General features: G+C 44.8%; 1 protein-coding gene across 3 annotated transcripts in view; it reads left to right on the forward strand.

Annotated features, from left to right (window-relative positions):
- The window catches only part of CSTF2 (cleavage stimulation factor subunit 2), a 1531011-nt gene that overhangs the window by 910953 nt on the left and 601202 nt on the right, over nt 1–18856 (forward strand). The window lies entirely within an intron of this gene.

An 18856-nucleotide genomic window follows, 5' to 3' on the forward strand; every position in this document is an offset into this window, starting at 1 on the left:
CTGGAAAAACCTAAAAGTTTATGCCTTCCCGCCACTGCCTCTCCTTTCAAAGGTACTCCTAAAAGCCAGACAAGAAAAAACACAGATGATCCTGATTGCTCCAGACTGGCCACGCCAGCACTGGTACCCTATTTTAAGGAACTTGGCTCAAGGCCCACCATGGATTTTGCCTCAAATTCCACACCTTCTGACTCAACAAAACAATCAGATCCTGCATGGTCAGCTCAAAACCCTAAACCTGGCTGCATGGCAGATTAGTCAAACAGGCAACACCTCTCTCTAAAGCTGTTATGGATGTCATTTTGGAGGCCAGGAGGCCTAGCACCGGGAAAGCTTACTCAGAAAAATGGAAGAGATTCCGCGCTTGGAACCAGGCTCAAAGCCTTGACCCTCTTGTTCCAAACATTCCTCAGATTTTACAATACTTAACTGAGATGCTGGACAGAGGCCTATCCTTCTCATCAATTAAGATCCACGCCTCTGCCATTTCAGCACATTACAACACGAATCCTCCTTTATTCTCTCATCCCTTGCTAAAGCAGTACCTCAGAGGGGCTAAAAACATAAGACCGCCCTGGAGAGCACCAACACCAACTTGGGACCTCAATTTCGTTTTGGAAAAACTGACCCTACCACCTTTTGAGCCAGCCAATACAGCCAATCTAAAATTTTTATCATGGGAAAACAGCTCTGCTCCTGGCAGTAACTTCAGCACGAAGAGTATCAGAGCTACAGGCATTAATGGCAGTGGAACCTTTTATAATTTTCCAACAGGACAGGGTATCTTTAAGGACAAACCCTACTTTTATGCCAAAGGTGGTATCTAGTGTGGCTCTTAACCAAACCATCCATTTGCCAACTTTTTATCCAAACCCCCAGAATAAAGGGGAGAAACTTCTGCATTCTTTGAACGTACACAGGCAACTACGCTTTTACTTGGACAAAACAAAGGCTTTCAGGAAAACTGAGCAACTGTTGGTAGCATATGCTGCAGGATCACAGGGCAAGGCTATCCCAAAGCAGACTATATCCAAATGGATAGGACACTGTATTTGATACTGCTACACACAGCATGGAAAATCAGTCCCAAATAACATTAGACCACATTCCACCAGGGCAACAGCCACTTCAACAGCCTTTCTCAGAGGAGTACCTACCAAGGAAATTTTGGAAGCTGCAACTTGGAGTTCAGTGCACACCTTTACCAAGCATTACCATATGCCTCTTTACTCTAACTCCAGAGCAGGATTTGCCACTGCAGTTCTGCAGGGCCTCATAGCCAATCCTAACTCTTTATAGACCAGCCACCCAACCTCAGCTTTGGGATTCTACCCAAGTGTAATGACTGCAGCAGTGTAACACGATGAGCATAGTACAGTTTTGTACCTACCATAAATGTAGATGTTTGAGTGTTCACACTGCTGCAGTCCAGTCCCTCTGAACTAGCTGGACTTATCTATACCCTTCTATCCTATACAACCTTTGGGGTGTATTTGCTGGTAACTGAAGGCATTGTATTTATTATATATTTTTGATTAGCAATATGTATTGCCTACCTACTTGGGGGCACCTGACATCTGGGGCAAGTAAAACTGAAGAAAATAGCGTCGGATGCATCTTATATACCCTTGGCACACTGACGTTAGGGAAGAAGCGACAGCATCCGACGCCGGACCAAGACTTTGGAACTCAGGCCGACTGCGGGACTGCCTGACGGCAGGATAATCCAAGTGCAATGACTGCAGCAGTGTGAACATTCGAACATCTACATTTATGGTAGGTACAAAACTGTACTTTCATTTACCTACTTTCTTCCCCAATCCACGCAACAAAGGAGAACAAATACTGCACTCTCTGAACGTGCACAGACCACTTAGATTCTATTTGGACAGGACTAAACCTGTCAGAAAATCTGAACAGCTGCTAGTTAGCTTTGCTGCAGGGGCAGAGGGGAAGGCCATTTCGGAGCAAACCATTTCCAAATGGATAGCCCATTGCATTAATTTCTGCTACAAGCACCATGGAAAACCTACCCTACAAGGGGAAAAGATTACATTCCACCACGGCTACATCTACCTCTGCAGCATTTCTCAGAGGAGTCCCTATCAGGGACATCCTAGAAGCTGCTACCTGGAGTTCTGTACATACCTTCACCAAGCATTACCACGTGCCTATCTTTTCTAAATCCAGAGCTGGATTTGCCAGTGCAGTCTTGCAGGGCTTAATAGCTGGCCCAAATGCTCTTTAACTTCCTCCTACCTTCCTTAGCTTTGGGAATCAACCCAAATGTGATGACTGCAACATGAAACACGAAGAACATGGTACAGTTGTGTACACTTACCATAAATGTAGATGTTCAAGTGTATTCACTCTTGCAGTCCTGGATGTTCTTCTTGTTTCACTGTTGCAGTCATTACATTTGGGTAATCTGCTGGCAGGTTGCCCTCAGTCGGCCTGATTAACAAAGTCTTGGGTCCTGCGTCAGTTGCTGTCCCTTTTTCCATGACATCAGGTCATCAGGGGTAAAAAACATGCAGACCATGCCTTTTTCATCAGTCTTTCTTGCCGCGCGGTGCCCGAAGCAGAAGCAGTTCGCAAGTGCTGGTCGGCAGACTCCTGAAATTTTCATTTTAGAGTTTCAGAACCGAAGTCTTCAACCTAAAGCTAAGTACCCCGTTGGGGAAGCTTTTTCTTGCTCCTTCTTGATGTCAGTAAAAGTTAATAATTGTATTGCTTGTGGGAAGCAAATACCTCATAAGCATTTTCATTTGTACTATATTCCTTGCCTAAGCCCTGACCACATCGTGCCTTGCTGTCGGTTTTGTGCTAAATTTAACCAACGCACTATTAAGCGTCTGTATATTTTTGCATCTAAATATTTTGGCTCAAGATTTAACTATCCAGAAATGTCGTTGGTTAGCAATCCGACTACTGGAATACACAAAAACGCAAAGAAAAAGACAGAGCTAGACCGTCGAGGTCCAAAACCGACGACAAAGCTTCTCCTAAGCCAGTCGCCGGTTTGCCAGTATTCAGTGAGGCGCTTTTGCAGCCCCTGATACCCGCTACTTTTGATTCGCAGGCCTCTACTGAGACCCATTCGGAGTTTGGTATGCCTTAGACACTTTACATATTGAACCTGCGGATGTCTCTACCTTAGATGCATCCGGAGCTGCTTAGAGCAGGCACCGGCTTCTGAGGGTGTTTTCAGGCCTAAAGATTTGTATATTAAACCGACGCCATCTTCAAAACCTAGGCCAAAACCAACTTCTGTGTCTAAAAAAACAACGCTTGGGCCACGTGCACAGGCCCCTATGCCTAAAAAAACAAATGATCAAAATGGCTGAGGATTTAATTACCTTGATCAGGGGTTCCCAGCCCCCTCCTGCTAAGAGGCCTAGGCAAGGCACTGATTATGAATCTTCAGATCAGGTTTCCATTTCTTCTGATCAGGAATGATCTATTCCACCTTATGAGGACTCTGATGCAGAAGAATCCATCCCTTCTGCTTCTCCTCCTGAGGATTTTTCTTTTGGAGAAACTTTGCATACCTTAAGGGAACATTGTCATTGGAAGAGTCAGGATTTTTCAGAATCTAAAAAGAGGCTTAGGGGTTTCCTTCTTCTTTCTCAGCATAGGCCTTTGGCTATATCTCCTGTTCTAGTAAGCCAGACAGATATTACAGGGTTCCTGACTCCCACAAATTCCTTTTTAAAAACCCCTACTGCTGACCCTGAAACCATTTCTCAGGGTCCCAAGGGTGTTAAGACTTCTACTGCTAAAAATCCTACCCCTTCTGTTAGAGACTCCAGGGCGCTGGATAGATTGGGTAAGAAGGTTTGCACATCTGTAACCTTGGCAATCAGGGCTTTAAACTGTCAATTTCATATGCTTAAATATCAGCAACATGTGATGGGCTTACTTAAACAGAAAATGTTGTTGATTTCTGACTGTGTGGAAAATAGAGTTACAGGATTTATTGCGTTCAACTGAACAAGTTGGAAAGCATACTTTGCAATGTGGTTTTGATTCCTTGGAGGCCTCTTGCAGGTCCGCTGTAACTGGATCTGTGATAAGAAGGCATGCTTGGCTCAAGGAGCAAAATCTGCTTGATAATGTTAAAGCTAAATTGTTGGATGCTCCTTTACAACAGGACAGTCTATTTGGTAATGAGGCAGAAGAAGTTTTGAAAAAGATGGAAGACCAAGCTAAATTTATGCAAACTGTAAAAGATTTCCTACAAGTGCAGCCACCCAGGTACAGTAGGCACTGGCCTACTAAGAATTGGTCCTTTCCAGTACCCACCAGAGCTGCACAGGTTAAACCCAGACGCTCTAAAGGCTCCAGGTTTCAGTCACAAGGAACTTACAGAACAAAACAATGGGGTGCCTCCACCTCCAAATCTGGAAGTAGCAAGGCACCTCCCAACGGTAAACAGTCTCAATGACTTTCCTCTGCCATCTCCAAGCACTTATCTTTTGGCAGCCCCTTTGGGGGGAAAACTAGCACTTCATGCACAAAATTGGCATCTAATTACCCAGGACAAGTGGGTTCTAAATATAGTATCCCAGCGATACATATTTCATTTCCACATGTTGCCAATCCCAAAAGGATGGCCAGATCTGCCTCCAAATCAGTGGGCAGAGTCCCAGAAGCAAGTTGTGTCCCTCATGAATAACAGGGGTTTTTCAACCAGTACCAGAAGAGGAAAAGGGACAAGGTTTTTATTCAAGACTTTTCCTGGAACCCAGAAAAGACAAATCATGTCGTCCAATTCTGGACTTATCCATTCTAAACACATTCCTGGACATTCCAAATTCAAGATGCTGACTCTACAACAGTTACTGCCTATGCTAGGCAAGGATGCCTGGTTGGTAACTCTAGACTTAAAAGAGGCTTACCTGCATATCCCAATCAGGGAATCTTGCAGAAGATACCTCCACTTCAAAGCAGGCTATTCGCATTACCAGTTCTCTGCACTGCCCTTTGGCTTATCTACTGCACCCAGGGTCTTCACAAAGTGCCTGGCACCAGTAATTGCATTTGCCGACAAAGAAACATTCAGATTTATCCTTATCTGGACGATTGTCTAGTTTAGGTAGAAAACAAGGACACTCTTCTACAGCATCTGGCGTTTGTAAAAAAAGTCTTCTAACTTGCCTAGGGTACACCATAAACGAAAAGAAATCACAACTGGTAACCTCTCAAATAATTACATTCCTGGGTGCAAGCTTGAACACAACTGCCCAGATGACTTAATTCATGCCAGAAAAACAAATCCAATTGATGACTTGCTTCAAACAAGTGGCCACAAAAATCCAGTTATCTGCAAGACAAATTCTGCAGGCCTTGGGGTTCATGGCCTCCTGCTGTATTCTACTAATTCCATATGCAAGACTGCATATGAGGAATCTTCAGTGGTACCTAAGAAGCATATGGAGTCAACATTGTCACAGCCTGGAAACAAGGATTCCTATCATTCCGTGCCTGCAGCAAGAGTTCCTATGGCGGGCAGAGGCCTGTCACCAAAACAAGGGACTGTCATTCATTGCACCCCCTGCCAACCAAACCATGACTGCAGACGCATTAGATTATGCTTGGGGGGGGGGGGGGGGCGCATCTGGCAGGGAGATGCACTTAGGGCGAATGGAGCCCAAATCAAATGCTCCTGCATATCAACCAGAAGGAGATGCTAGCTGTACAGAATGCTCTGACAGCCTTCAAGGACTTTCTTCATCCAGGACAACTACTAATAGAGACGGACAACAACACAATGATGTGGTACATAAGCAGGGGGGCTACCCATTTTTACCCCCTTTGCCGACTAGCCATGGCTTTGTGGGACACAGCCTTGACTTACCAGATACATCTACAAGCGCAATTCCTGCCAGGAAAGCTAAATACTCTGGCAGACGAACTAAGCAGAAATCTTATGGACCCACATGAATGTAAGCTGGCTCCACAAATTTTCAGCATGTTGACAGACAAATGGGGGATCCGAGACATAGATCTTTTTGCCTCACCCCAAAACTGTCAGCAGGACAAATTCTGCACAAGAAGCCATCACAAAAAGCTTGGAAAGTGGATGCTCTATCCTTCAGCAGGAAAAACCTATCGGTTTATGCCTTTCCCCCTCTGCCTTTGCTCTCCAAGGTATTACGCTCTCCAAGGTATTACTAAACGTCAGACAGGAAAAAACAAAAATGATTCTGAGTGCTCCAGACTGACCTCGCCAACACTGTTACCCGCTCCTACGCAATATGTCACACCTTCCTCCGTGGTACTGTCTCAGCAGAACTATCAAATTCGGCACACTCTGCTCCAAACTCTGAATCTTGCAGCATGGCTAATCAACTAATTTCACCAGTTACATCTCTCAGCATACCTGTGATGGATGTTATTTTGGAGGCTAGAAGGCCTAGTACTAGAAAATCTTATGCTGATAAATGGAAAAGATTCTGTGCCTGGAACCAGGAATAAGCACAGCAATGCCCAGTATTCCTCAGATTCTCCAATATTTAACTGAGATGCTTCACGAGGGCCTATCTTTCTCTTCCGTAAAAATCCATGCCTCTGCCATTTCAGCTCATTACAACACAGAGCCTCCTCTCTATTCTCATCCCCTGCTAAAGCAGCATCTCAGAGGGGTCAAAAATTTAAGACCTCCCAGGAGAGCACCAACACCGGCATAGGACCTCAATTTTGTGTTGGAAAAGCTCACCCTACCTCCTTTTGAGCCAGCTGCTATTGCAGACATAACATTTCTCTCTTGGAAGACAGCTTTTCTTTTAGCAGTCACTTCAGCTAAAAGGATTTCAGAACTACAGGTTCTCATGGCAGTGGAGCCTTTTATTATTTTCTACCCGGACAGGGTGTCGCTCAGGACCAATCCATCCTTCATGCCTAAAGTGGTATCTAGTGTGGCTCCTAATCAGACCATTCATCTGCCAACTTTTTTCCCAAATCCACAGAACAAGGGGGAGCGGATTCTGCATTCATTGGATGCACACAGACAATTAAGGATGTTCTTCGTGCATACAGCTGCAGTCATCACACTTGGGTTATCTGCCGTCAGGCGGGTCCTCGGTCGGCCGAATTCCAAAGTCTAGGTCCGGCGTCGGTTGTCGTCGCTTCTTCCCTGACGTCAGTGCGGCAGGGGTATAAAAGAGGTAGCCGACGCCATTTTCTTCAGTCTTTCTTGCCGCTTGGTGCCCGAAGCAGAAGCAGTTCGCAAGTGCCGGTCGACCAGCTCCTGAGATTTACAAAAGTATTTCAGCCGAAGTCTTCTTTAAAGCTAAGTACACCATTGGGGAAACTTTTCTTGCCTCAGACCGATGTCAGACAAAGTTAATAATTGCATTTTTTTGTGGGAAGCAAATACCGCATAAGGATTTTCACTCTTATTGTATACCTTGTTTAGGGCCAGAACACAACGTCTCGGCCTGCCGTTTTTGTGCTAGATTTAACAAGTGCACTATTAAGCGCCGGGCGGAGTTTGCCCTTCATTATTTTGGCAAAACATTTAATTATATTATGTCGACGGATATGCCAACGCCAGTTTTAGGCAAAAAACGCAAGGATAAGGACAGACACCTGAGGCCTGCACCGAGTACTGAGACCACGCCAAGGCCTACTACCGGTTCTCAGCGAGGCGCCTACACAGCCCCTGACTACCGATGAAACCTTATTACCTGTGACTTCAGTACCCGAGGTCGCAGGGTCCCCATTCCCACTGCAGATACCGACGCCACTCTTGGCGGAGAAATGGATAGTTTAGCAAGGCCTGCCATTTCTGAAGGTGTTTTCAGGCCTACCACCTTATCTATCAAATCGTACACTAAATCTAAAGCTCCAATGAAAATGAAAAAACAGGGTCCTCAAGCCCCCTCTCAAGGTCCCATTCCCAAAAAACAGATGCTTAAAATGGCTGAGGATTTGATTTCACTCATCAAGGGCTCTCAAACCCCCCCCCCCCCCTCAGACAAAAGACCCAGGATGGAGGAAGAAGACTACCCTTCCTCAGATCAGGCATCTATTACCTCAGGCCTTTCTGAGGACCTGGATTACGCCTATTCCCCTTTTGAAGACTCTGATGCTGAGGAATCTATTCCCTCACCCCCCCCCCCCCCGAGGACTACTCTTTTGTGGAAACCCTACATACATTGAGAGAACACTTCCACTGGGATGGCCAAGATTACTCAGATTCCAAGAAAAGGCTCAGGGAATTTCTGCTGCTTCCCCAGCATAGGCCCCTGGCTATTCCTCCTGTCTTGGATATTTTGGATGATGTGTACGCAGAAGCCAGTCTTAATCCAGACTCTCTACCTCCTGCCCCTGTTAAACCAGACAGATATTACCAGGTTCCTGATTCTCACCAGTTCCTTTATAAAAGCCCTTCTGCTGACCCAGATAACTATTTCTCAGGGTCCCAAGGGGATTAAGGCCTCTTCTGCTAAAAACCCTTTACCTTCAGAGAGAGATTCCAGAGCATTGGAAAGGTGGGGGAAAAAGGTGTATACATCAGCCACTTTAACCATGAGGGCATTAAACTGTCAATTTCGTATGTTAAAGTACCAGCAGTTCTTGCTATCTCAGCTGAAAAGCAAAATGACACAAACAGAACAACCTGATTTGAAAGAGTTGCAGGATTTGTTGCATGGAGCAGAACAAGTGGGGAAGCATACCTTACAGTGTGGTTTTGATGCTTTAGAGGCCTCATGCAGAGCTGCTGTCACGGGGTCTGTCATACGTAGACACGCTTGGCTCAAAGAACAAACCTTACCAGATCATTTCAAAGCAAAATTATTAGATGCACCACTACAAAAAGATGTACTGTTCGGTGTTAAAGCTGAGGAGGTACTAAAGAAAATGGAGGAAAAAGTTAAATCTATGCAAACAGTTAAAGATTTCTTGCAGGTGCAGCCTCCACGCTTCAGCAGAAACTGGCCTTCAAAAAAATTGGTCCTTTCCAGCCACGGACAGACCCCAAAGGGGTAGATACGCCCAAGGGGTAGATGACGACCTCAAGGATCTTACAGAGCCAGGCAATGGCAATCACCAGCCCCAAGAGGTGGAGAAGACAGAACAGTCATTTAGAAAGCAGACACAATGACTTTCCCCTTTGCCTGCCAAACAAAGCTATAATGGCAGTACCTTTGGGCAGAAAACTGGCCTTATTTTCAAAAAAACTGGCACATTGTTACAAAGGACAAATGGATTCTGGATATTATAGACAGAGGCTACAGATTCCACTTTCTCACCCTTCCAAAGATGAGGGGCATGCCAAACCTGCCACAAAATCAATGGGCAGAGGCACAAAAACAAATTTCTGCTCTCATGGATATGAAAGCAATTCAAGAGTTACCTGCAAAGCAACAAGGTCAAGGATTTTATTCAAGACTATTCCTGGTACCAAGAAAGGACAAAGACTGGAGACCCATCTTAGACCCATCTATTCTAAACGCATATCTAGAGGTACCAAAATTCAAGATGCTCACATTACAGCAGCTTCTTCCCATGCTGGGCAAGGAGTCTTGGCTGGTAACGTTGGACCTCAAGGAGGCATACCTGCATGTCCCTATCAGACAAGATTGCAGAAGATACCTCAGATTTCTTGCAGGTTCAACCCATTATCAATTCTGTGCATTGCCCTTTGGCTTATCTACTGCGCCCAGAGTGTTTACAAAATGCCTGGCATCAGTAATTGCTTTCTGCAGACAACGAGGAATACAAATCTACCCATATCTGGACGACTGCCTGATCCATGCGGACAGCAAGGACATTCTATTGCAACATCTGGAGTTTGTAATAAAACTGTTAAATTGCCTGGGGTACAAAGTAAACAAAAAGAAATCAAAGCTAATGCCCTCTTAACAGATCATTTTCCTGGGTGCCAGCTTAAATACAACGGCCCAGATGGCTTACCTCACGCCAGACAAACAAGGGCAACTGTCTCAATACTTCAACAAAATGGCAACTTGAACCAGGCTAACTGCAAGGAAAATACTGCAGGTTCTGGGGTTCATGGCATCTTGCATTCTACTAATACCATTTGCAAAGCTGCATATGAGGAAACTACAATGGTACCTAAAAAACTTATGGTCTCAACACAAACACAGCTTGGAAACAATTTTACCACTCATTCCATGCCTTCAAAAGGAATTTTTGTGGTGGGCTCAAGCATGCCAAAGAAACACGGGTCTCCCTTTCTGTATACCACAAGCAAGGCAAGTCATTACAACAGATGCCTCAGACTACGCATGGGGAGCACACATGGCAGACCAGTGCATCCAGGGAAAATGGTCCCAAAAACAGATGCACCTACACATCAACCAAAAGGAGATGCTAGCTGTGCAAAAAGCTCTTATGAATTTCAAGGGCCTACTGCAACCAGGCCAGCTATTGATAAGGACAGACAACACCACAGTCATGTGGTACATAAACAAACAGGGAGGGACGCATTCATACCCCCTATGCAAGCAAGCTATGACCCTGTGGAACACGGCATTGGAATGGCAAGTTCAACTACAGGCACAATTCCTGCCAGGGAAGGAAAACACTCTGGCAGACAACTTAAGCAGGAATATGACAGACCCTCACGAATGGAAGTTGCATCCTCAAGTCTTCTCAAAGATAAGCATGGGGACAGCCAGACATAAATCTGTTTGCCTCCCACAGCAATTACCAGTTGAAAAAATTCTGCTCAAGAACCTATCATCCACAGGCCTGGAAAGTGGACGCACTATCTTTCAGTTAGACAGCATTGACAGTCTACGCCTTCCCGCCTCTACCTCTACTGACCAAAGTCCTATTAAAAACCAGAGCAGAGAGGCCATAAATGATTCTCATTGCTCCAGACTGGCCACGACAGCACTGGTATCCTCTCCTAAAGAACCTGTCACACTCACCACCATGGATCCTGCCTCACGTCCCTCTTCTGTTGTCACAGCACAATTACAAGATCCTTCACAGCCAGCTCAGAACTCTAAATTTAGCTGCATGGAAAATACCTTAATTTGTCAGCAGGCTCTCCTCTCCAAGGAGGTACAGGATGTCATATTGGAGGCCAGGAGACCCTCTACTAGAAAAACCTACTCCGCCAAATGGAAACGATTTTGCTCCTGGAATCAAGCAAAGGGCCAGAATCCTTGGGTAATAAATATACCACAGATTTTACAGTACCTAGCTGAGATGTTAAACAGTGACCTTTCCTTCTCTTCCATCAAGATCCACGCTACAGCAATTTCAGCACAATACAATATGGATCCTCCTTTATTCTCACATCCTCTATTAAGGCAAGTTCCTCAGAGGGGCAAAAAATATAAAACCCCCACGGAAACCACCAGCTCCAGCTTGGGACCTCAACTTTGTATTGGAGAAGCTGACACTGCCTCCTTTTGAGCCGGCCTCTTCAGCAGAGTTACAATTCTTGTCGTGGAAAACAGCTTTGCTTCTGGCTATTACCTCAGCACGCAGGGTTTCGGAACTACAGGCCCTCATGGCTGTGCAACCATTCATCATTTTCCATCAGGACAGGGTTTCCTTATGAACCAACCCTACCTTCATGCCAAAGGTAGTATCCAGTGTGGCTTTGGATCAGACTATTCATTTACCTACCTTTTATCCACATCCCCAGAACAAAGGGGAGAGGCTACTCCACTCCTTGGACATTCACAGGCAACTTCGTTATTACTTGGACAGAACAAAGTCATTCAGGAAATCTGAGCAGCTCTTTGTGTCCTATGCTACAGGTGCTCAAGGAAAGGCTATTTCCAAACAGACTATTTCAAAATGGATAGCCCACTGCATACGCTTTTGTTATTCATTTCATGGAAAATCAGTGCCTCCTGTATACATCATATCCCACTCCACCAGGGCTACAGCTACCTCAGCAGCTTTCCTCAGGGGGGTCCCTACCAAGGACATTCTGGAAGCAGCTACTTGGAGTTCAGTGCACACATTCACCAAACACTACCACCTTCCACTATACTCAAAATCTAGAGTGGGCTTTGCCACAGCAGTCCTGCAGGGCATTCTAGCCCCTCCTAACTCCGCTTAGTACCAGCCACCCTTACTTAGCTTTGGGATTCTACCCAAGTGTGATGACTGCAGCTGCATGCACGAAGAACATAGTACAGTTTTGTACCTACCATAAATGTAGATGTTCGAGTGCGCATACAGCTGAAGTCCAGGTTACCCTCCCTCCATTCCCTCTTAGGACAGAGCTTATGACAAACACCTTTAACATACAACCTATTTGGGGTATTCCTATATGGTGTATTTGCTTGCAACTACTGTTTTGATTTATCTACTTATGTATTTTTGCATAACATCATGTATTGCCTTCCTTTCTGGGGCCACCTGACATCTGGGGCAAGAAAAACTGAAGAAAATGGTGTCGGCTGCCTCTCTTATACCCCTGCCGCACTGATGTCAGGGAAGAAGCGGCGACAACCGACGCCCGACCTAGACTTTGGAATTCGGCCGACCGAGGACCCGCCTGACGGCAGATAACCCAAGTGTGATGATTACAGCTGTATGCGCACTCGAACATCTACATTTATGGTAGGTACAAAACTGTACTTTCTACTTAAACAGGACAAAATCTCTAAGAAAATCTGAGCAACCACTGGTGGCATTTGCTGCAGGGGCAGAGGGAAAGGCTATTTCAAAGCAGACTATTTCAAAATGGATAATCGATTGTATTAATTTCTGCTACATGCATCATGGTAAACCTGTCCCCAAGGGGATCAGATCCCATTCTACGAGGGCTGCATCTACTTCTGCAGCCTTTCTCAGAGGGTTTCCTACCAGAGACATTCTAGAAGCTGCTACCTGGAGCTCAGTTCATGCATTCACCAAACATTACCATGTACCTCTTCTGTAAGACCAGTGCAGGCTTTGCCACTGCTGTCCTGCAGGGCCTTATAGCTGCTCCTAATGCTGTATAATTCCATCCTCCCAACCATAGCTTTGGGATTCTACCCAGATGCAATGACTGCAACAGTGAAACACGAAGAACATAGTACAGTTGTGTACACTTACCATAAATGTAGATGTTCGAGTATATTCATTGATGTTCCTCATGTTTCGCTGTTGCAGTCATTACATTTGGGAAATCTGCTGGCAGGTTGCCCTCATTCGGCCTGAATAACAAAGTCTTGGGTCCTGCGTCGGTTGCTGTCTCCTCTTCCATGACGTCAGGTCGTCAGGGTTATAAAACATGCAGCAGACACCATTTTAATCAGTCTTTCTTGCTGTGTGGTGCCTGAAGCAGAAGCAGTTCGCAAGTGCCGGCCGGCCGACTCCTGAAATTTTTTTTTTTGAGTTTCAGAACTGAAGTCTTCAAACTAAAGCTAAGTACCCCGTTGGGGAAACTTTTTCTTGCTCCTTACCGATGTCAGTAAAAGTTAATAATTGCATTACTTGTGGGAAGCAAATACCTCATAAGGATTTTCATTTGTACTGTATTCCTTGCCTAGGCCCTGATCACAACGTGCCTTGCTGTCGGTTTTGTGCTAAACTTAACCAACGCACTATTAAGCGTCAGTATATTTTTGCTTCTAAATATTTTGGTTCAAGATTTAACTATCCTGAAATGTCGTCTGTTACCAATCTGACTACCAGAGTTCACAAAAAACACAAGGAAAAAGACAGAGACAGACTGTTGAGGTCCAAAACCAATGACGAGGCTTCTCCTAAGTCAGTCGCCGGTACTCAGTGAGGCGCTTTCGCAGCCCCTGATAACCGCTACTTTTGAGTCACAGGCCTCTACTGAGACCCATTTGGACTCCGGTATGTTGCGAGATGGTATTGAACCCGCGGATGTCTCTCCCTTGGATGGGTCTGGAGCCGCTGAGCAGGCACCGGCTTTGGAGGGTGTTTTCAAGCCTCAACATTTCTATATTAAACCGACGCCATCAACAGAAGCAAGGTCAAAAACTACTTCTATGTCTAAAACAACTGATGCATGAGCCACGTGCTCAGGCCCCTAAGCCTAAAAAACAAGTGATCAAAATGGCTGAGGATGTAAATACCTTGATCAGGGGTTCCCAACCCTCCCCCCCTAAGAGGCCTAGGCAAGGCACTGATTATGAATCTTCAGATCAGGTTTCCATTTCTTTTGATTAGGAATTTTCTATTCCACCTTATGCGGATTCTGATACAGAGGAGTCCATCCCATCTGCATCTCCTCCTGAGGATTACTCTGTTGGAGAGACTTTGCATACTTTAAGGGAACATTTTCACTGGGAGAGTCAGGACTTCTCTGAATCAAAAAAGAGGCTTAGGGATTTTCTTCTTTTTCCTCAGCATAGGCCTTTGGCAATACCTCCTGTATTAGACATTGTTGATGATGTGTTCTCGGAATCAAGCATGGCTCCTGATTCCCTGCCTCCGGCTCCTAGTAAGCCAGACAGACATTACAGGGTTCCTGACTCCCACAGATTTCTTTTCAAATATCCTGCTGCTGATCCTGAGACTATTTCTTAGGGTCCCAAGGGTGTTAAGGCTTCTACAGCCAAAAATCCTACCCCTTGTGATAGGGATTCCAGGGCACTGGATAGATGGACTAAGAAGGTTTATACATCTGCAACCTTGGCAATCAGGGCTTTAAACTGCCAGTTTCATATGCTTAAATATCAACAGCATGTTATGGGCTTACTGAAATAGAAAATGATGTTGATTTCTGATTATGTAGAAAATAAAGTTACAGGATTTATTGCATTCAGTCGAACAGGTTGGAAAGCATACTTTGCAATGTGGTTTTGATTCCTTGGAGGCCTCTTGCAGGGCCGCCGTAACTGGATCTGTGATAAGAAGGCATGCCTGGCTCAAGGAGCAAAATCTGCCTGATCATGTTAAAGCTAAATTGTTGGATGCTTCTTTACAGCATGATAGTCTGTTTGGTAATAAGGCAGAAGAGGTTTTAAAGAAAATGGAAGACAAAGCTAAATCTATGCAAACTGTGAAAGATTTCTTGCAAGTGCAGCCACCCAGGGTCAGTAGGCACTGGCTTACTAAGAATTGGTCCTTTCCTGTGTCCAACAGAGCCACTCAGGGCAAACCCAGGTGCTCCAAAGGCTCCAGATATCAATCACAGGGATCTTACAGGTCAAAGCAATGGGGTGCCTCCACCTCCAAATCTGGAGGTAACAAAGCGCAACCCTACAGTAAGCAGTCTCAGTGACTTTCCTCTACCATCTCCAAGCACTTATCTTTTGGTAGCCCCCTTGGGGGGAAAACTAGCACTTCATGCTAAAAATTGGCAGTTAATTACCCAGGACAAGTGGGTATTAAACATAGTATCCGAGGGGTACAGATTTAATTTCCACACTTTGCCAATTCCAAACGGATGGCCAGATCTGCCACAAAACCAGTGGGCAGAGGCCCAGAAACAAGTCATGTCCCTCATGGATATGGGGGCTATTCAACCTGTACCAGAAAAGGAAAAGGGACAAGGATTTTATTCAAGACTTTTCCTGGTACCCAGGAAAAGAGAAGTCATGGCATCCAATACTGGACTTATCAATTCTGAGCACGTTCCTTGACATTCCAAAATTCAAACTGCTGACTTTACAACAACTGCTTATGCTAGTAATTCTAGACTTAAAAGAGGCATACCTGCATATCCCAATAAAGGAATCTTGCAGAAGATACCTCCGCTTCAAAGCAGGCTTTTTGCATTACCAATTCTCTGCACTGCCCTTTGGCTTATCCTACTGCACCCAGGGTCTTTACAAAGTGCCTGGCACCAGTAATTGCATTCTGCAGACAAAGAAACATTCAAATTTATCCTTATCTGGACGATTGTCTCATTCAGGCAGAGGACAAGGACACTCTTTTTCAACATCTGGCATTTGTAAAAAGGATTCTAACATGCTTAGGGTACACCATAAACGAAAAGAAATCACAACTGGTACCCTCTCAAATAATTACATTCCTAGGTGCAAGCTTGACTACAACTGCCCAGATGGCTTACCTCATGCCAGACAAACAAATGCAATTGACAACATACTTCAAACAAAATGCAACAAAAATTCAGTTATCTGCAAGACAAATTCTGCAGGCTTTGGGGTTCATGGCATCCTGCATTCTACTAATTCCATATGCGAGACTGCATATGAGGAAACTTCAGTGGTACCTAAAAAGCTTATGGAGTCAACCTTGTCACAGCCTGCAAACAATGATTCCGGTCATTCCCTGCCTGCAACAGGAGTTTCTTTGGTGGAGAGAGACTTCTCGCCAAAACAAGGGACTGTCACTTACTCTACCCCCTGCCACCCAGACCCTAACTACAGACACATCAGACTATGCTTGGGGGGCCCATCTGGCAGGGAGATGCATTCAGGGCAAATGGAGCCCAAACCAAATGCATCTACATATCAACCAGAAAGAAATGCTAGCTGTTCAGAATGCTCTCAGCCTTCAAGGATTTGCGTCATCCAGGACAACTACTGATAAAGACGGACAACACCACAGTTATGTGGTACATAAACAAGCAGGGGGATACCCATTCCTACCCCCTTTGCAGACTAGCCATGGCCTTGTGGAACACAGCCTTGACTTACCAAATATATCTTCAAGCTCAATTCCTGCCAGGAAAGCAAAATACTCTGGCAGACGACCTAAGCAGAAATCTTATGGTCCCGCACGAATGGAAACTGGATCCACAAATCTTCAGCATGTTAACACAGAAATGGGGAAGCCCAGACATAGATCTATTTGCCTCTTCCCGAAACTATCATTTGGATAAATTCTGCACAAGCACTCATCACAAAAAAGCATGGAAAGTGGATGCTCTATCCTTCAGCTGGAAAAACCTATCAGTCTATGCCTTTCCCCCTCTGCCTCTACTCTCCAAGGTCTTACTAAACGTCAGACAGGAAAAAACAAAAAATGATTCTAATTGCTCCGGACTGGCCTCGCCAACACTGGTACCCACTTCTAAGGAATATGTCACACCTTCCTCCTTGGCACTTGACTCAAACACCTCACCTATTGTCTCAGCAGAACTATCAAATTCTGCACACTCATCTCCAAACTCTGAATCTTGCAGCATGGTTAATCAACTAAATTTACAAAGCACATCTTTCAGTAAACCTGTGATGGATGTTATTTTGGAAGCCAGAAGGCCTAGTACTAGAAAATCTTATGCCGATTAAATGGAAGAGATTCTGTGCTTGGAACCAAGCACAAGGAATAGACACAGCAAAACCCAATATTCCTCAGATTTTACAATACTTAACTGAGATTCTTGACAAGGGCTTATCTTTTTCTTCAATAAAAATCCATGCCTCTGCCATCTCGGCTCACTACAACACAGAGCCTCCACTCTTTTCTCATCTCCTGCTAAAACAGTACCTTAGAGTGGCAAAAAATCTAAGGCCTCCCAGGAGAGTACCAACTCCTGCATGGGACCTCACAAAATTTGTTGTGCTGGAAAAACTCACCCTGCCTCCTTTTGAACCAGCAGTTACTGTAGATATAAAATTTCTTTCTTTGAAGACCGCTTTTCTTTTGGCAGTCACTTCAGCTAGAAGGGTTTCAGAACTACAGGCTCTCATGTCAGTGGAGCCTTTCATTATTTTTTACCCGGACAGGGTGGCCCACAGGACCAATCCTTAATTTATGCCTAAGGTGGTATCCAGTGTGGCTCTTAACCAGACCATTCACCTGCCAACTTTTTTCCCAAATCCGCAGAACAAGGGGGAGTGGATTCTGCATTCTTTGGATGTACACAGACCACTAAGATTCTACTTAAACAGGTTCAAAATCTCTAAGAAAGTCTGAACAGATACTGGTAGCATTTGCTGTAGGATCAGAGGGGAAGGCTATATCAAAGCAGACTATTTCTAAATGGATAAGCCATTGCATTTGTTTCTGCTACTTGCACCATGGTAAACCTGTGCCCAAGGGGGTCAGATCCCATTCCACCAGGGCTGCCTCTACTTCAGCAGCTTTTCTCAGAGGGGTCCCTACCAGAGACATTCTAGAAGCTGCTACTTGGAGCTCAGTTCATACGTTCACAAAGTATCATTTACCTCTCTTCTCTAAATCCAGGGCAGGCTTTGCCACTGCAGTCCTGCAGGGCCTTATAGCTGCTCCTAATGCCGTTTAGTTCCATCCTCCCATCCATAGCTTTGGGATTCTACCCAAATGTAATGACTGCAACAGTGAAACACGAAGAACATAGTACAGTTGTGTGCACTTACCATAAATGTAGATGTTCGAGTGTATTCACTGTTGCAGTCTGGATTACCCACCTGCCAGCCCCCTTTCTATACCTTTTCTTTCCTTCACTATACTCAAAAGCCTTTATGGTGTATTTGCTTTTAGTTGAAAGTAAATTTTATGTTTCTAAAGTGCATTTATATATTTGCAGTTTATATGCAACCGATGCAAGACCCAAGACTTTGTTATTCAGGCCGACTGAGGGTAACCTGCCAGCAGATTACCCAAATGTAATGACTGCAACAGTGAATACACTCGAACATCTACATTTATGGTAAGTGTACACAACTGTACTTTATCCTCCCTCTAGCCTCCTGACTTCTCTTGGCTCTACCTTTCATTCTTGTTGGTATATTTATTTTTTCTTTTGTATTTCTTTTTTGATGGGGGTTTACCATACCATGTAATTGCTTCCTATTGTGGGGACACCTGACATCTGGGGCAAGAAAAACTGATGTAATGGTGTCGACTGCATGTTTTATACCCCTGACAACCTGATGTCAAGGAAGAAGTGACAGCATCAGACGCAAAAATACGAAGACTGGTATTCAGGCTGGCTGAGGGCTACCTGCAGGCAGATAACCCAAGTGTGATGACTGCAACAGTGAATACACTCAAGCATCTA

The sequence above is a fragment of the Protopterus annectens genome, chromosome 15.part0, assembly GCF_019279795.1.
Source record: "Protopterus annectens isolate FY-2018-M chromosome 15.part0, PAN1.0, whole genome shotgun sequence".
In the NCBI taxonomy this organism is placed as follows: domain Eukaryota; kingdom Metazoa; phylum Chordata; order Ceratodontiformes; family Protopteridae; genus Protopterus; species Protopterus annectens.